This window comes from Ursus americanus, chromosome 33 (genome assembly GCF_024610735.1).
Source record: "Ursus americanus isolate L20-20 chromosome 33, mUrsAme1.1.p, whole genome shotgun sequence".
NCBI lineage: Eukaryota > Metazoa > Chordata > Mammalia > Carnivora > Ursidae > Ursus > Ursus americanus.
The window spans coordinates 17277484-17295744 of NC_142159.1; the positions used below are offsets into that span (position 1 = coordinate 17277484).

General features: G+C 58.0%; 1 long non-coding RNA gene across 1 annotated transcript; it reads left to right on the forward strand.

Moving 5' to 3' along the window:
- The first annotated feature begins 13622 nt into the window (after positions 1-13622).
- Positions 13623-17922, forward strand: LOC148107236 (uncharacterized). The gene is made up of 3 exons (XR_015722692.1): positions 13623-13717; positions 15406-15525; positions 17693-17922. It is a non-coding gene; the product is annotated as an uncharacterized LOC148107236 (long non-coding RNA).
- The last annotated feature ends 339 nt before the right edge of the window (positions 17923-18261 follow it).

Sequence of the window (18261 nt, forward strand, 5' to 3'; positions counted from 1 at the left end):
CTAGGGATGCCGTTGATCACTCGGGCAAGGGGGGGACGACCCAGCTGACCGACGGTCCTGGAGGGCTGCGCTCCCTCAACTGCCCGCTGTCCTCAGCGCTTCCTCTGTGCCGGGAGCGGAGGGCGTGGGCGGGAGGCAGGCACGTTCTTCTTCGTGTCCGCTGAGCCGAGGAGTGGACAGGGGCTAGGGTTTGTGGTGGAGGATGGAGGCCAGGATGGAGGGGACATGAGGGGTGGGAAGGGGCGATGAACGCGGGGCGGGGGGGGGGACACCTGGGCTGAGTCTTCAGCAACAGTAGGACTAAGGCCAAGGTAGGCGGGCAGCAGGGGCAATAGGGGAAGGGCAGTTTGGGCCCGACGGCAGAGGCAAAGGTGGGAGGGTCAGAAGCAGCATGGGGTTATGGGGGCGGATTGCAGGCACCTGGCCGGGCACCCCGAGACCTCAGTGCCTGCTCACCACACCCGGCCGCCCTGTCCCGAGGCAGAGGCTGTCGGAGGAGCCACCTGCCGGGGTGGGAACCACGGGCCGCCTCCTACAATCCTCCGCCCCGTCTCCACGGTGACGTCTCTATCTAGAGCACCTCCCAGCCCAGACATGGAACGACCCGCTCAGAGAGGGGCTCCTCCTGCCTCCGCCCCAGCTCAGCCCTCTCTCCACATCGTCCTCCAGAAAGCCGCGCTGGCAAAACCCGAGGGTTTCCTGGCTGCTGGCCTCCTAGCAGACACGGCCGTGGACGCCGAAACGGCCCCTCGGTCTGCGGACGGGCCTGGGAAGGGTGGGAGGTCTGGGAGCTGTGACAGAAGCCTCTGACGCACCTCAGCCTGCCTTCCTCCAGAGTCGGGGGCAACCTGTTCTTCCTGCCCCACCGCCAGGACAGGCCGCCCGGCCCCCCCAATGGAGCAGGTCCCCGGCCCGAAGGCAGTGACATGGCCTCCTCTTGGGCAAGCTTCATCTGCCAGGGTGGGGTCCCCGCCAGGCAGAGGCTGGCACGTGTCTGGGCACCTGAGCCAGGCAGGCCGGGGGGACGGGGAGGCAGCCACGCAGCCGGGATCCTGAGGTCCCTGTCTCTTGAGTCTCGGGAGTGCGGGCCATGGTCCTCTCCCGATGGCCTGGACCCTGGTCTTCACCATGCAGGAATTCTTGTCTATGACTCTGCATCCAAAGGTTAGAGTTAGGGCCGCTGAGTGTCGGGAGATGGAGGAAGCCAAGAATTCACTGGGTGCGTGTTCCTCAGTGCCAGGTGGGGTTCGGGGGGTCAGGCAGGTGCCCCCCGAAGACAGTGGCCTGTGAGGAGACAGCTATATGCACACTGACCTTCTGTTCCTCCAACAAGCCAAACCCTTTCCAACCCCAGGGCCTTTGCTTGTGATGAACACTCCTTCCTGAGTCTCATAGGCTCCTTCATGGCCTTCGAGGCTTGTTCACGTGGCATCTCCTCAAAGGGGCCTTTCCCAGGCACTTGTCCAGGGCTGCCCCCCCATCCTCTCTACGCCCTGCTTTACTGTCTTTGTGGCACCTGTCCCATTCTGAAGTTGCCGGGTGGATCCGCTTGGCTGTGTGTTAACAGCGGGCCCCTGTCTGGCTGTCTCTTGGTCCCAGCTCCCTCTGGCTTGGGTGTCACTGTAGCTCCCTGGTACCCGAGACCCCAAGGCAGGAATGCAAGCCTGTTGTCTCTGTACTCTTGGCCTTGAATTGGGGACACCTGGGGATATTTCTATCAGCAGCCTCATGGTTAGTTCGGCCTTTCAAGGATGAACACCTCAGGGAAACTGAGGCAGCTCTCAACTCATTTCTGTCCCCAGCCCCCATCTTCTGGAACTGTAGGAAGGAGGAGGGAAGGTAGCCAGAAGTGGCCTGTGGGAGTTTCCCCCGGGTCAGGGGTTTTCATCCCTTATTCTTTTCCAGCCAAACTCTAAATACAGCCATTCCCCCCTCCCCGAGCTCACCCTCACTCCGTATCTGAAGAGAAGCCCGAGGTCTAGCTCTGGGGACACTGTCCCAGTGGGAGCTGGGGTCCTTCCTGCCTGGCATGCCCATCCCCCCCAACAAGGGGGCACGGCTGCATGCAGAACAGAATACTAAGCCCTGGTCAGAAATAACAGTCCTGTTTTACAGATGGGGAAGCTGAGGCCTGGCGGGAGTGATGGGCCCTGGCAGCACCACCAAGGACCTCTGCACAGGCCTCTTCCCCCTGGCCTTGCCGTGCCCCGCTGACCACGCACCCCCTGCCCGCCAGTGGAGGGCACTTGTGTGTGGCCTGCCCTTGCCCGGGACCCCAGGGGGACCCTCAGGGCCGAAGTCTGCCTCCGATGGCCCCGGGGCGGGCTACAGCCTTCTCCTCCACCCTGGGGGGAGGGGTGGGCCCCCCTAGATGCACTGGGGAGGGGAGGGGGTCAGTTTTCTGGAGGATTGTGTGGGGGGTGGCTTTCAATGGCTTGCTTAGCAGTATCACAGAGTCGGGGCCGTGCCAAGACTCAGGGCCCCTTCTGTGGAATCTGGGGGACAAAGGCTGTTCCCACCATGGGGAGTGGTGTCCCTGGCAGGCCAGGTGAGAGGCTCTGTGCTGAGCTCAGCGTGGGGCTGACTCATGCAGGTGCCTCTCCCAGGCCCCCCGTGGAGTCGCCCCGGCTGCTGGAGCGTGGCCTCCCCGGGGCTCCCACGAGGCAGCCTGGGGACGAGGGGCCCCGGACACGTGCGGGCTGGAGTGTGCCACACGCCTGCTGGCTCCCCTGCCTGTGACGAGGCCTGAGCAGAGTCACAGGTGCTGGGCTGGGGTGCTGCCCTCACTCACAGACAGGCCGTGGCCCCAGGTCTGCTGACTTGGAGGTTTTGTCCTGCGTTGGGGCTGGGCCCGCTCTTTGAGGAGGATGTCTGTCCTGGGTGTTCACGGAGGAGAATGGGCCAAGCGAGGGTTAACCCCACACAACACACGGATCGCCCCTTAGTTTGCTGGTTTGGTTAAAGAAACTCGGCAGCTGGGCTTCTAGGAAGGACGGGCATGGGGTGACGCCTGCCCCAGATGGTGAGCTCTGAAGGGCAGGGACAGAGCCGCCCAGCCCCGCCAGCTGGGACTAGAACCACACACTTGGGGGGTCCTCGGGAGGGGCTCAGGGCTGAGGCAAGCCATCCCCCGCCCCGGAGAGGGACGTGGAAAGGTGGAGTGCTGGGGGGAGAAGAGGAGCAAAGGGTCGGGCCGGCTGGACTCCCGGGCTCACACCCACTAGCTGTCAGATTTCTCTCCCAGTCTGAGCCTTGGTTTCACTGACCACACAACGGGTTTGCTGAGCCTGCCCTCCTAGAGCCGGTGTGAAGACTCAGCAAGTTCACGGAGGACTTTGTAAGCGGTGAAGCACAGAAAATATGGTGAGCTGTTTTTACGACCTGCCACGGGCAGGCAGATGACTCGCAACTGCCGAGTTCCTCCCCGGCTAGAGGTGGGGGTGCCCGGCCTCCTTCCCCAGGAGAACCTGTCCTGGCTGAGGCTGAGCACGTCCTCAATTCCAATTCCAATTTCCAGCTGGGGGACTGCACTTGGAGACGAAGCGCGCTCCTCCTTAGGACTTGGAGGGGAACACAGCAGTCAAGCGCTCTTGGGTTTGCAGCCCAGAGACCCGCTTTTGAATCTGTGCTTTGCTATCCGCTGGCTCTGCTAAGGAGAGTGTCCACGGGGGTGACAGTGGCCCAGAGGACCGTCAGAGCCCCAGCAAGGGCAGAAGGCCACCCCATGGAGGGTTGGCCTGGTGGGGGTACCAGAGCCCCAAGGGTAAAAGGCTGTCCACGTGGGGGAGTGACCCCCAGGGGAAGCCAGAGCACGAGAAGGGTAAGGAGGGCATCCCATATGTGTGTGGGGGGCCGGGGGGGGCAGTGAGGTGGGGAAACTGGTTACATATAAGGGGATCGACCGAATTGGTAAATACACTAAGGATGAAGGAAGCCAGACTTTCACATCAGAGAAGGGAAATGAGCCCTGTGCTGTCCAGCTGGAATTTGAGGTGTCTGTGTGTATGCACGGTTTTCAGTATGAGAGAGAGAGATAAATACAGATGGACATGTGAGCATTAGGTAGACATCATGCAGACACATGTGTGTACACATGCACACGCACACCCGTGTGTCTGCTGTACAGATGGATTTCCTGCCCCGCCCCCTGCTCTGGCTGCTGAGAGCGCCCGGGAGTAGCAACTTCCCACTTGCAGTGAGCACATCCAGCACCCGGACGTTGGCTTCTATGTACCATTCGCCGCTACAGGAACCAGGGTTCCTTGGAGACACGGCTGGTTGTAAGGGGAAGTGCAGGGTGCAGCTGGGGTATCTTGTGGCAGAAAGCAAGGAGATGCTCAGAGAATGATGGAGACATGCCCTAATGCCGCAGGAACCACCTGAAGGGGCAACCCCAGGCCCTGGTTATGTTTATTATCACAAACAATGGTAATAATGGATTATAAGCTGCCGAATACAGTACGAATCCATGAGTCCATACGGCTGTAACTCAATCAGAGAATCAGCTGAAAGTCAGATGCAGAAAGGCATCTTCACATAGTTTCAGAGTATGTCGTCACAAAATACTTACGAATTCCAAGGAAAGAAAGAGTAACTTGACAACAAGGAAATCTGGCAGATACCACCTTAATCAAGCCACCCAACGTGACATCACAGTCACAGAGCAAATTCAAAGCCACGTGGGTGGCCCCTGGGATGGTCCCACCACAAAATAATGTAGCCATGAAGAAACACCAGCTGAACCCACATTCTACAAAAGAAGGGACCTGAATGTCTCCAAAAGGAGGTGCAAGTATGTAGTTCGGACCAAGAGGCCCTGATGAGTCTGGATTCCGCACTCGGTGCTCTTGCTGTGAAGGGTGTTGCTGAGGGGACGCCTGGGTGGCTCAGTTGGTTGAGCGTCTACCTTCGACTCAGGTCACAATCCCAGGGTCCTGGGGTCGAGCCCGGCATTGGGCTCCCTGCTCAGCGGGGAGCCTTCTTCTTCCTCTCTTTCTGCTGCTCCCCCTACTTGTGCTTTCTCTCTCTCTGTCAAATAAATAAATAAAATCTTAAAAAAAAAAAAGGGTGCTGCTGGGATGGTTGGCAGAACTTGCAAGAGGCCGTGGAGCAGAAGGTAGTTAAGGTGTCAATGCCAACTTCCTGTTTGAGGGTTTTACTGTGGTCGTGTAGGGAAATGTCCTTGTTTGTAGAAAGTAAACGCTAAAGACTTTCGGATGATGGGGCCTCAGGAACAACTTACCCTCTTACTCAGGGACTTCCTCTCCAGTGGTTCTAGAAAAATCTTCTTATGACACATGCCAATTTTCTACAGGTTTGCAAGCACTTCAAAGCTTTCGAAGCTTAGTATAAAAGCAAATATATAAACGACAAAAGAATTCCAAAACGGAGGTGGGCTGAGTGCGGCACTCTGGCCATTCCTGACATGGTACGTGCTCGCCTCATGTCCATAGTTATGCTGAGGCCTGCTGAGCTTCCTGCATCTCCTGGCCTTATCGTCTCTTTCTGCCCATCCCTGTCCCTTCCCCCCCTGCTCAAAAGTCACCTCCTCCAGGAAGTCCTTTAAGAAAATGTCATGTGTATCAGTGACTGTGGTCATCTGGCCCCTCGTGGGCCCTGCCTCCTGCTTTAATTCACGATCGCTGAAGGCACAGGAAGTGCAGGAGGGGGTTGGACTGGATGAACCCCCCCATCCCCAAGCTCTCCTCCTGTACCGAATTTCCAGCATCTTCTAACTGGGTGTCTGCCCCTTTCCTCAGAGCAGATGTCTTCCCAGACCGAGTCAAGGTCAAGGCCCTTCCCTTCACTCCTGTCCCAGTGTACCTGGCGTTCTTAAATTGGTTTGGCAAAAGGGGGCCTTATCTTTTTTTCCTGCATTTCCAGGAAATAGGGTTTCCAAAAGCACACATACGCACGTGATCCTGCAGGCTCGCCGCCCCACCGAAGTGCAGAATTCACATTCCCTGGCCCCCCGGTTCCCCACCCACCGCTTCACGGAGCTGCCACTGACCGGCCGCCACTGACAGAAGCCTTGCTCCGTGCCCGGCACTGAGCCGGGCGCTTTACCCGCATTAGCTCGTTTAACGCTCGCGTGGGATGAGGCCGCTGCGGTTACACACCCCCTCGACAGATGAGGGGAGGGAGGCTCCTGGAGGCTGTGCTTTATCCCCAGGGCCTCGTCAGGCACCAGGCCAGCAGCTTTGCACACGGGTGCTTGCTTCGTCCCCACGGGATGGTCCACGGCAGGACCCTGGAGAGGCCCAAGTTACTTTCTTCATTTTTTAGGGGCCCCCAAAGCTTCCACAACTTGAGGGGGATGCTTAGGTAAAGAATACAAAAATATTTTGCTTTTGCAAATTATACAAACACACAAGTGGGGGAGCCCATTATGGGGGGCTCCTCCCCGGCCTTGGGGGCTCTGGGAGCTCACGCGCCCCTTGGCCCCCAGGTGAGTCTCGCCGCGCTCGGAGAGGTGCAGGGACTTGCCTGGGTCTCTCAGCTCACGAGGAAGATTCGACCCACATTCCTGGGAACCTTCCCTCTCCTGCCCTCTCCCCGGGTCACTTTCTGGATCTTGCCACATTCTCAGAGTGAGCTGGGCCAGGTGAGGGTGGGGCTCTGTCTGGCTTTGGGGTGGGGCAAGTTAGAAACCCCACGGTTGGATCTTACCAAGAATGCAAGTTCTTGGGCCCTGGGACCCCCAGACACAGATTTTTGTAGGTGGGGCCTGGGAATCTGTATTTTCAACAGGTTCCCCAGGTGAGGCGGATGCGGTCACCCCTGTGGGGACACCTGGCTCCCAGACCCCCCCCCCCCCGCCCCTATCACCTCTGTGTTTGGCTCCCTGCCAGGCTGGGTCTGGCGCTGTGGCTGAGGTCCGGGTTAACAGCCGTGGGCTGCTCAGGTATACAATTAGTCACCGGAGAACAATGCCCCTGTTTTAATCATTACAGCTCTGAGCCCCGGGTAATTTGCTGCTTTTCCGCAATAACAAGCTCGTGCTTGGGAACTGGGGCGGAGCTGTCTCCTTTCATCCCGGCATTCCCAAACACCTGCTCAGGGGGCTGCGGGAGATGCCCAGCACTGGCTAGGACAATCTGGGGTGTCTTCCTGGGGGAGGTGGCTGCTGCCTGTCCACTGGCAGGATCTGGAAAGCAGCTGGAATGTGGCCCCACGCTGGGGATATAATGGTAGATAGACGGGGGCGGCATCCATGCCCTTGTTGAGGCTCAGTCTGTTGGGGGCTGACAAGCAGAGAAGCCAGTGCACTCAGAGGGGCAAATGAGATAGCCGTCAAGAGGGGCCCCAACGCAGCTGGGGTGGGGCTGGGATCAGAGCAGGCTTCCTGGGAGGAGATGATGTCTCCATTGAGCCCTGAAGGGTGAGTGAAGGTGGGCCAGGTGCAGGGGATGGGAGCAGGCTGGGCAGATGGGTTTTCTGGTCAGAAGGAATGGCAGGTGCAAAGACCAATGAGGCTGGTGATGCAAACTGGCCTCATTGGCCATGCTGAGGGGTTGGACCCCAACTGAAGAGTGACGTATGGTGGATTCTGGTTTTTCAGAGGTGACTTGTAACACTACTTCCCATCTCTCTTGCTCGTCTTTCCACATGACCTTGACATTCCTCCCATCCAGTGCTGGGTCTCTGTCCCCTTCCCTTGAACCTGGGTGGAGCTTTGTATATGCGGAGGTTTGTGTCTGGCACTCTGTGATCTCCGAGGTGAGGTCATAAAAACGCCTTCCCATCTCGCTCTCTTGGGACACTCATCCTTTGAACCTGGCCGTCACGCTGTGAGGAAGCCCAAACGAGTCCCCTTGGGAGAGACCATGTGTAGGTGTCCAGCCCACAGCACCGCGGAGGTCCCGCTGGCAACCAGCACGAACCAACAGCCAGACATGTGAGCAAAGCCTCCTCCAGATGCCTCCCAGACCCATCCCTCGAGTCACCCCAGCCTTCCAGCTTTCCCAGCCGAGGCCCCAAACATCACCGAGCAGAATTAAGCCATTCCCCAAGTGCCCCGTCGGCACTTGACCCACAGACACTGAGCGTAGTCATGTGGTTGTTTTAGGGCACTAAGTTGTGGGTCCTTTGTTGCTCAGCTCTAGTAACCCGCACAGATGGCAAAATGCCACAGGACTCACGCAGGGAGCCAACAGGGTCGGAGGGATGCTTTGGAAAGTTCACCCGATCTGCGGTGTGGGGAGTGGGTTGGCAGGGCTGAGACTGGAGAGGGCAGGGGTGGGGGGGACAGGTGAGGAACCTCAAAGCGTCAGCACCAAGGCCACGTTTGTCCAACCCCCAGCAGTGCGAGAATGCCCGTCACCCTGTGCCCAGTGACCGGTCAGCCTCTGCCTGCACACGCCCGGGCACCTGACGCTCCTACGTCCCCAGGCTGCCCTTTCCTCTGTCCCCCTGAGCGTCACAGTGTTCTGTCTCGGGTCCAATCGAGATCGGCTTCCCTGAAGCGTCCCTGTGTCAGACAGACGTTGTTCTGTCCTCAGGATTCCCATGCAACCCCTGTCTCCCATTCTGTTCTTCAAGGATGTGACGACGGGAGCCCCACGGCCGACTCTTCTGGAAGATGAGCACCTGTGGAGGCTCCTCGCATGGCGTTGGGCTGCAGACCCGGGTTCAGGTTCGGGCTCTGCCACTTCTAGAGAACAGGGATAACAGGAGTGCCTGCCTCCTCTCATTACATGAGGGTGACCTGGGTGAGTGTGTTGGGGAAGCATCTGGCTCGGGCCAAGGACTTGACGTTGACTCGGACAGTAGGGCTGAGCCTGGGTCCGGCCGCCTCTCAGCTGTGGAGAAAATCCGATGAGACCAAGGGCAGGGAAATGCTTTACAAACTGAATTACCGCAGTGGGCAACACTGTCGCTCTTCTATGATCACTCTGAAGCAACTCAGCTTTGGCCTCACCTGCTCTTGGGGAACAAGTAGTGGCCAAGAGGGCGAGGGCCATCCTTCAGGGGACACTGGGAGGACAAAGCTGGTCCCATACTGCATAGAGGCTCTGACTACGCTTTGCCAGGCTCACCACTTCCTCCTCAGTGTGAGGTCATGGTTGGTGGCAGGGGCTTTCTGAAGGACCAAGGGTGCTGAGGGTGCAGGGGGGCGGGGGGTGATGCTGTGAGTGGGGTGCACAGATCCCCCATCTCTCCTTTGTACCCCAAGACCCCGCACCGCCACTTCACCTTCCCTGGACCTTCCCTGGGCAGGTCCACTGACCCGGACCGTGTGCCGTGCTGTGTTGACTCAGGTGGATTGGGCTTCCAGAGATGGAGGGAACAGTAGGGGCTCCTGGGGCCCTTGTGGGGAGGGGAAGGGACTGGAGGGTGAGGGTCCCTGGCTTCAACCCCAGCATCTCCACTTGGATCTGATTGACATAAGACTTTGAAAAAAAAAATTTTTTTTTCTTTAAACTAAAACAAGGTTTTAAAAGATTTGCTCCAGTCCACTGAGCCTAGAGTGGGGAACGGATTGCCCACGTCACCAGCCAAGCAGTGGCAGAAATGCAACCAGAGCCGGACGGAGTAGAGAACAGCTCAAAACTCCCACCAGCACGGCTCTCCCCAGCTCCGCGTTACAGGTGGGGCACCAGGGCTGGAGCGCGTCATCCAAACTAGCCAATCCGTGGGCTCCATTTCCCCTGCCACAGGGGTTGGCTCAAGGGTGGACACGTGACCAAAGCAGGACCAATCAGAGTGAACCTCAGGACTTGAGCTGGGGTGATGGGGAGGAGCCCCGGGGGCAGGATGGAGCCCCCCAGGAGTGGGGCTGGCTCTGGGGGGGGGGCGGAGCGGAAACACGGGGAACAGGTGGGCCCTTGGTGATACTTAGAGCAGCTGTATCCAGCCTCACCTGCTGCCAGACTTTTGGCCTCAAGTGACAGCATCTTCCTGCGGATGCGTGTTCCTGCCCAGGCCTGGGATGTTGCCAAGACCAACAGGCGCTTCCAGGCTCTTGGCCCTTTGACCTCTGAGCGCCTCCTGCGGTTGCTTTCAGCCCCCACCCTCCGAAGATGCCGTGGGACCCGGGCAGGCACCCACACGGGGCTCCTGGCCCAGCCCTTGGAACCGGTGGGGCCGCCTTTCTCACTGAGGCCACCCCCTTCAGCCCACCCACCACCCCCAGAGCCACAACCCCGGGCACTGCAGACCCTGAATCATCCACCCACATAGGCTGTGCTCCTGAACTATGAGGAAGACGCCTTCTCAGCCGAATTCCCCGCTCTGCCCCTGGCTGGAGTCGGCACCAGGAAAGCTCAGAAGGGGCTGCCTCCCAGCGGGTCATGACCCATCCGAGCCGCAGGTGCCTGGAGGTCCCCCAGGGGCTCTTCCCACGAAACCTCTCTGCCCCCATCGAGGGTAACAGCAGCAATTTATAACCAGCCCATGGGGCGCCAGGCACCTCGCCAGGGACTTTCAAGGCGGTCCTTGGTTTAATGTACACTATCTCCTGGGTGGGGGGTGGGGGGCGGCAGTGCGTCCTGGGGTTCAGCACAGGGTCTCTGAGCCAGGCTGCCCCGGCGCGAATCCTAGCAATGCCACATGCTAGCTGTGTGGCCTTGGGCAAGTTCTCTCACCTCTCTGTGCCTCAGCGCTCCTGCAGCCCTGGGATGCTGCAATGACAGGCTCGCGGATGAGGGAGGGGCGGACATACACCAGGGGCTCAGAGCAGCAGTGCCGCCCGGGGTTCGTGCTCTACAACGTTCACGATGCTTAGGATCCCTGTTTCACAGATGGCAAAAGCGAGGTTCAGAGACGATGACCTCCTTGCCCAGAGCACACCGCTGAGCAAGCCAGGTCTGTGTCATTCCAGAATTAATGACCCATTTTATTGCCACGTGAGTGCGTGTTTATTGCCACCTCAGCACATCACCTGAATGGTTTTCTGCAGCTGGGACCGGCCACGGCCCTGGGTTCCACCTGAGGCAAATGTCTAGGGACTCTAGCCTGGCCTTGAATCCTGTCCCATAGCTTACTTACTTAATTTACTTATTAAGAAGATTTTATTTATTTATTTGACAGAGATAGAGACAGCCAGCGAGAGAGGGAACACAAGCAGGGGGAGTGGGAGAGGAAGATGCAGGCTCCCCGCGGAGGAGCCTGATGTGGGGCTCGATCCCAGAACGCTGGGATCACGCCCTGAGCCGAAGGCAGACGCTTAACGACTGAGCCACTCAGGTGCCCCAAATCCCGTCATATAACTTTAGGGGAGGCCCTAGAGGTTTTCCAGATCGGCGCTGTCCCGTACGGTGGCCACTCGCCACGTGGCTTGTCTGCCTGGAGCTGGGCCCGAAGTCCGAAATGCATACTGGATTTGGAAGTTGTGGTACAAACAAAGAATGGAAACTCTCCTTACTGCTTTTTGATACCGACTATGTGTTGGGCTGATCATATTTTGAATACAGTGGGTTAAATGACACATATTGTCAGAATAAATTCCACCTGTTGGTTTTTACGTCTTTATATGGCCACTAGGACATCTATGACTCACGTTACATTTCCGTCGGACGGTGCCCCTCTAGGCCATTATCCCATTTTACAGATGAGGCAAGGGGCGCTCAGAGGTGTGCTTTGCTCAACTTGGGGGCTTCCCTCGGTGGGGCTGGCCCTCTGAGTCCGGCCCCTGGGCTGCTTCGGGAGGTGGGAGGGGGCTGCCCAACGTGAAAAGGAGACTGGCCATAGAGCTGTCTTCTCCACGCCACCGGGGCTCTGTCTGCCCCTCGCCAGCTGCCCCTTCCCCGCCCGTACCACTTCCACGCTCACGGCCTAGACCAGCATGTCAGAGAATCATCCGCCCCGGTAATTTCTGAGAGGGCCTGCGACCAACCCCGTCTGCTGGAGGGAAACACTGGCCGTGCTGTTCTGGACAGAAAACCCATCTCTGCTTCCAGAGACGTCCCCGGATGGAAGCTCTATCACCCTTCTGACTTTGCTCATTCCGGACTCCAGCCCTGTCTCATCAAAGGCTTCCCGGTGTCTAACCCACACCCCTCATGCTGCCGCGGGACTCTTCGCCTGAGGCTGGCTCCTGAGGGCTTTCTCAAGAACGGGTTGGGTGGGGTTACGAAAGAACAGCATGGAACATCTGCACGGGGGAGCTCCTAGCAGAGGGAGCCGTTGCTCATGTCCCGGAAGGTGGCCACTGGATCCCCCTCTCTCCCTAAGTCCGAAACAGGGGCCATCTCTCGCTGTGGCCTCCTGAGCCCTCACCTCTGGGTGCCCAGGGCACATTGTCACCCCATCCCCGGAAGCCACTTTATAGTAACGTCATGTGGACGACAGTGTAGGGTATTGGCTTTCTATTGGATCACAACTCACAGTAAAAAATACATTTTTCATCACGATCTTGCATACAACACACGCACGCCTTGTTTATGAAGCAAGCCTTCCCTTACTATGTGCACTATTTTTTTTTTTACTCTTTTCTACCTGCTTCTATTGTTTAAATGTTGCTCGTAATCTGCCCCGTCGATTTCACAGCCCGCTAATGGGTAACAACCTGCAGATTGAAAAACGCTGGCCTACGTGGGAAAGAACTCCGAGTTGGCTGTGCCTGGTTTCTGTCTGTAAAGCGAACGCGCTCATCCTGCCTTTGGGGCTCTTGGAAGGACCGGGCAGAAAGCAGGGGGTGCGCCTGGCATACAGTAGGAGCCCAAGGGGCAGGTGACAGAAGCTGCTGCTGCACAGATGTGCCCGCTCGGGAGGGTGGGCAGGGTGGGACAGCACCTCCGGGCTATGATTTGGGAAGCCCAGGCTGGATGTCTAGGATGGAGGTGGTCAAGTATTACCATGAGATAGTCATTCCTTTGGCTTGAACATTGCCCTGCCCAGCTTGAGTCCTATGTGTGTGGGTAGACCTTGTCGGGGAGCAGCAGCTCTCGGGTCCCCATGACTTTGCACAGACTCTTCGAGCCCTGAGGGACAGAGGGAAGGAAAACTGGGGGCACGAATGTGCCTGGAATGTGGGGGTGAGAGACCTGGAAGGTTCTTCCTGGACACCCAGACATAATGCCTGGCCTCCCCTCCTGGCCCCCACACTGCCGGGCCAGCCAGCCCCGACCTCCCACCGAAGTGACCCTTGGGGGTGTGGGTGTGGCTTCACCGCACACCAGCTGAGTGCTCTTGGATTGGTCCCTGGTTCCTCTGAGCTCCAGCTCCCCCTCTGTGATACCGGGCTTGTACTCCTCTCCTCACTGGGTGGGGGTGTCCAGCTTCAAAGACAGGGTGCTTGCGAAGCATCCCACACCAGTGCTGGCACATAGTGGGACCCAAGGCATCTTCGTCGTCCCTTCCCAACACATCTCCCTTCCCGCCATACTCCCTAAAATCCAGCTCTTGGGAAAAGATGTGCCACGTGAGGCAGTGAGCTCCCCGTTACTAGAAATAACCCCCCCAAAAAGCCAGAGAACCAACAGAGTTGTTCTAGAAGAGGTTAGGATAACCCTGGTTTCCTGCACAGAGTAGGTGCTTTGTACCCGTCTGTGGACTAAATAAACAACCGGGATTCCCGTACTGGGAAGGAACCCCGCTACAGCTGGGTTCCATAGCGCAATCCCCCGGGAGCTTATAAAGGCTGGATGCTTGGATCTCACCCCCGTGGATCCTTCATTGGTTTGCGGGGCTGCCCGAGCAGGCGTATTTGCAACAGCTCTCCGGGTGATCCCACGTTTGAGGACAGAACACCCCGTTTCCTTCTAACCCCAAGACGGTGAGTCCCTATTACGGCGTCACTGACACTTTGAGTAAGTTTCAGTGAAAGTTATTTCTCCTGGGGTATGGAGAGCGTGGTTTGATCCACGGCTCACGGAATGCTCTCCGATGGCGGAGGCCAGCTGGGTTTTGTTTCTAAGGAGCGGCAAGTGCTCAGCTGAGTCAGCTCAGCCTTAATGCTGAAGGTGAGGGGTCCATCGGCATCCATGTAACTGGTTCGAGGGGGTCCACGAAGCACACCCTGGATGCAGAACCCTCGGGGACCACTGAACTGAAACAGGAGTCTCCAGTCTGATGGGAGAGACCTGGCCCCTGACTCAGGGGTTCCCGGTCTGATGGGGGAGGCACAGCTGCTGCCCTCAGGAGGCTGCTCAGCCGAGGGATGCCCGTCTCGGCTCCCAGCTTCATCCTGTGTTCTATCCACCAGCCTCATGAAGGGAAGGTTCTAGTGAGGGGGACGCGTGGTCCCAGCTCCCAGGGAACTAGCTGGAGTAGGTCGTCCTTCCACCAGTGGGGAACTTTCTGTAGAATTCCTCTCCCTGGTATCCTTGGGCAGATGGGAGAGACCCAGTGACCAACATCCTTAGGGAGTCCTTGGTCTGAGGCCTTCTCGGGTCCCCGCCCTCTGGTGTCTGGACAGGGGACAGAAGCAGAGTCCCTGTTCCTGGGAACCTCCTGGCCACGGGGTTGGCCGCTCCACGGCGCCTTCAGCTCGCCCAGTTGTAATTGTCTCTTTGGTTGCTTGTCCCCTCCCTCAAACAAGACTTCCTAATGGGCAGGGACCCTATTAGTTTTCTCCGGATCCCCAGGTTTGCTGACTGACTGATGGACCAACGTAGTGAATGAACGAGTGGCAAGGTGGCGGGTTGCGGGCAGACCCTCAGAGAGGCACTGCTCCCTGCTTTTTTTTTTTTTTTTTTGCCCCGGACGGCCTCAAAACGCTCCTGCTTCTCTCCTCGGAGTCCTTGAGTTCCCGAAGAGGGTCTGTGCAGGTGTAGACTCTTTCACTGGCCTTGTAAAAACGTGCGGCAGGCCAGGTGGAGCCCCGAGGCCACACAGGGGAAGGGTCACGAATCTGCAGACAGGGACACTGAGCACTTTCCAGCACGAATCCTGTGGGGCTCAACAGTGGGGGTGGGGGAGGTGGGACAGCTTCCTCCTTCCTAGCTTTGGGGGGAAATCCCTTGCCTCCGCTCTCTCTTGTGCGGAAAACCACACGTAGAAGGAGCGGGAAGGAAACGCACCCCAATAGAACGGCAATTGTCTTGGTGGGAGTAGGGGACCCACGACCTGTTCTGTCATTTCCCAAATTCCCAGCATGGCCTTGAGGACGAAGCCAACTTGCATCAGTCCACGTTCCTGTGCAAAACCTGCCCTGGTGGGCCCCCACCATGGCCCTGCCTGTCCCCTCGGGTTAATTTCTCGAGATGCACTGGAACGTTCTCCAGGCACTGCCTGCCAGCTGCCCTGGTTGGTCTGAGCTGTTCCAGTGGTAGTGGCGGTGGTGGTGGTTGTGGGGATCTCTTCCTGTTGTTGTCACTGGGCCCCGAGGTCTTTCTCTACTTCACCAAACCTTTCGTTCCTTTCTTCATCCATGTAGTCAGCGCCTGGCTGCACTCTCCTGCCTGGCCTTCCTCACCGCTTTTCCCGTTCCCCCTACTGTCCTCTTTGACTCTTCTCCCCCAGGAAGCTTCAGTGCATGCCTTCTCCTCTGCGCCAGGCCCCACACAAAGCACGGAGGCCAAACATTAAATCCACAAGACCCTGGCTTCAAAGAATGCATCATCTAATCAGGAAGAAAGACAGGTAAATGAATAATCCAGGTGAAATGTGTTCCGTGAAGGAGTGAGGCAAGGAAGCAGACAGGGTGGGGTGGGCGATGGCCCTATCAGGGCAGGCTGCCTGGAGGAGGCAATGCTTGCAGCAAAGGAGTCACCTGGGGAGGGAGGGGAGAAAGACAGTCTGGGCCAGGGAATGGCAGGGCTGCCAGCACCACTGGGGTCACCCTCTCCCCTTCCTCTCCACCGTGCCCCTCACCTCCTCCCAGAACCACTGTATGAGGTCACCAGGTGGGGGCAAGGTGAGAAAAGGAATTCTCACCAGCCGCTCGGTGGGAGGCTGCCATGTGGTGAAATTCAAAGCTAGTCGGCTATGGGGATTATCTGGGAGCCTCAATTATGCCGGCTTTAGTTTATCTGTCTATCTCTTCCTGGCTTTATTGCAGGGAGTTAATGTGATTATCTATGATATTGCTTTAGGCGGGACCCAGGCATCCCGGAGAAATCAGTCCCCTTTTCCCTTCTGGATCCCCCCCTCCTCCCTGCCCGGGGCATCCCCGGGGTCACCCAGTCAAAGGGGCGGATCCAGCTCAACTGGGTGTGAGGGACAAAGCCCTCAGCTTTCCGCAGGGGTGGCTGATAAAAACTCCTCCATCATGAGGCGACTTGCCTCCCAGGAGGGTTTGTTTGCTTTTAAAACAAGAAATAAACAGAAACTGACTCTTACACCGGATGGCGAGCTCCCAGAAGGTATCGAGTCTTCTGTGCTGAACTCCGGGGAGGGGTCCAGAAATGACCAGCTGATGGGACCCAGTTAGTGCAAAGCAGGAAGAGGTCGCAGTGCTATAGGAAGGGGGCTGTGATGCGTGGCCAAGCCTGGCTCCCGGTGACCACCTGCTCTGCAAAAGCTAACGTTTGGCTTGCTTTGGGCTCCCCACCGGGATGATTTGGCAAGAGAACCCAGGAGTCCTGATTTAAGGGCCAGAGAGAGGTGTCTCATCCTGAAGCGGTCCTTGGGGAAACGAGATGTCAGGAGGCCCCTACCCCCAGGCTCCCCACCATGTCTGGCTGGGTCCCATCAAGTTCACAGCCCAGCGCCGAGCTGGGCCCTGACTGGAGGGGGTGGGGGGTGGATATCTGTGCCGGGTGGGGTCCTGCCAGGGAGATCTGAAAACATGACCGGCTGCCCAATTACCGGGAGCCCAGCGCAAAATGAAAATGTGGGCCCCTTGTTCAGACGTTATTAAGAATTTAGGGTGGAGAACATAGAACGCTATATCAAGCAGGGGCCTTTGGAGCACAGGCCCTGTGCAGGGTCCTCCCCCTGACTCGTGGGGCCTGCGCGCCCATCCCTGGGGCTGCTCTCAGAAACCAGGGGGCTTGAAATGACAGGAACACATGTCCACAGTTTTGGAGGCTAGAAGTGTCGGCAGGTTGGGCTGCTTCCGAGCCCTCCGAGGGACACTCTGCTCCAGAGCTCTCTCCCAGCTGCTGGTGGTGGCTGATAGCCTTGGGCGTCCTTGGCCTGTAGAAGCCTCCCCCCCCCCGCCCACCCCCCTGGCTCTGCCTGCACCCGGCCGTCTCCTCCCTAAGGCCCTCACATCATCTTTCTTCAGAGCATGTCTGCCTCTGTGTCCAAATTTCCTCTTTCTAGGAGGCCGTCAGTCATGTTGGGTTAGGGCCCATCCTAACAACCCCATTTTACTCGATTACCTCCATAAAGACCCTATTTCCAGAGAAGACCATATTCTGAGAGACTAGGGGTTAGGACTTCAGCAAATCTTTCTGAGGGACATAGTTCAACCCATAACATGGGCCCTACTGGAAGGTTCCCTCTGGTCTGGTTCGGCTGCGGGACATGAAGAGACGCTTGTCTGTGTCCAGCTCCCTCCAGGGGCAGGTGAAGCTGCCTTGGAGGGATTTCCTGTCCCCCTGGAACCTTCAGAAGGAGGCGGGGTGGTTCTCTGGATGTGGTGGCCCGCAGACCTCTAGAGGGCTAGAGCTCCTGGTGTGACTTCGTTGGAGATGCAGAGCCTGACCTCCTCCGGCTCTGTCATAACCTGCTGTCACCCGGGGTCTAGACGCCCCCACCCTCACCCACCCAGCTCCATCTCCTCGCGGCGGGTCCTATAAGGGGCTCTCAGAAATAGCCCTTGCCTGGGAAAGGCAAGTGACGCTGTCCCTTTTTCCAAAAGGCTGCTGCCATGGGGCCTGTGTCGTGCCGCTGAAAGAGAGGACCTTTGTCTCCTGCGAGGCCACTGACCAGCCGCTAACCTTGAGTCCCCTCCCCCGATCCCAGTCTCTGTTTCTCCACCTGCAAAATGAGGTCACCAGGGCCCGCCACGTGGTCCTGCGGTTTCAGAGACAGCCAACGGAGCCTGTGACCCTGTGGGGGCTCAGTGAGAGGCAGCAATGTGAACGCCGTTTTCAGGTATCTTGGTAGGAAAGCCACGGTCTGCCTCAGAGGTATAGAGACCTCCCAACCCCCCCCTCCCCGCCGGGAGCTGGGCGGGAGGCAGATGTTTGGGGAATGACAGGATGGGGGGCGAGGGATGAGTCCAGAGGGTGGGGTGGTGTCCTTGGCACGGGAGGCCTGGGCTGGGTTCAGGGCCCGCCACCTGGCACACACCTGGGGCTCTTGTTTTTTGGCTCAAAACGGGGATGGTGTCATCCATTCTTTACGAGTGATCATTAATTACCTCCGAGAAAAAGCGCCAGCTATGGGACTTGAGCCTTTTCCCTCCTATTTCTTTTCTTTTTCTTT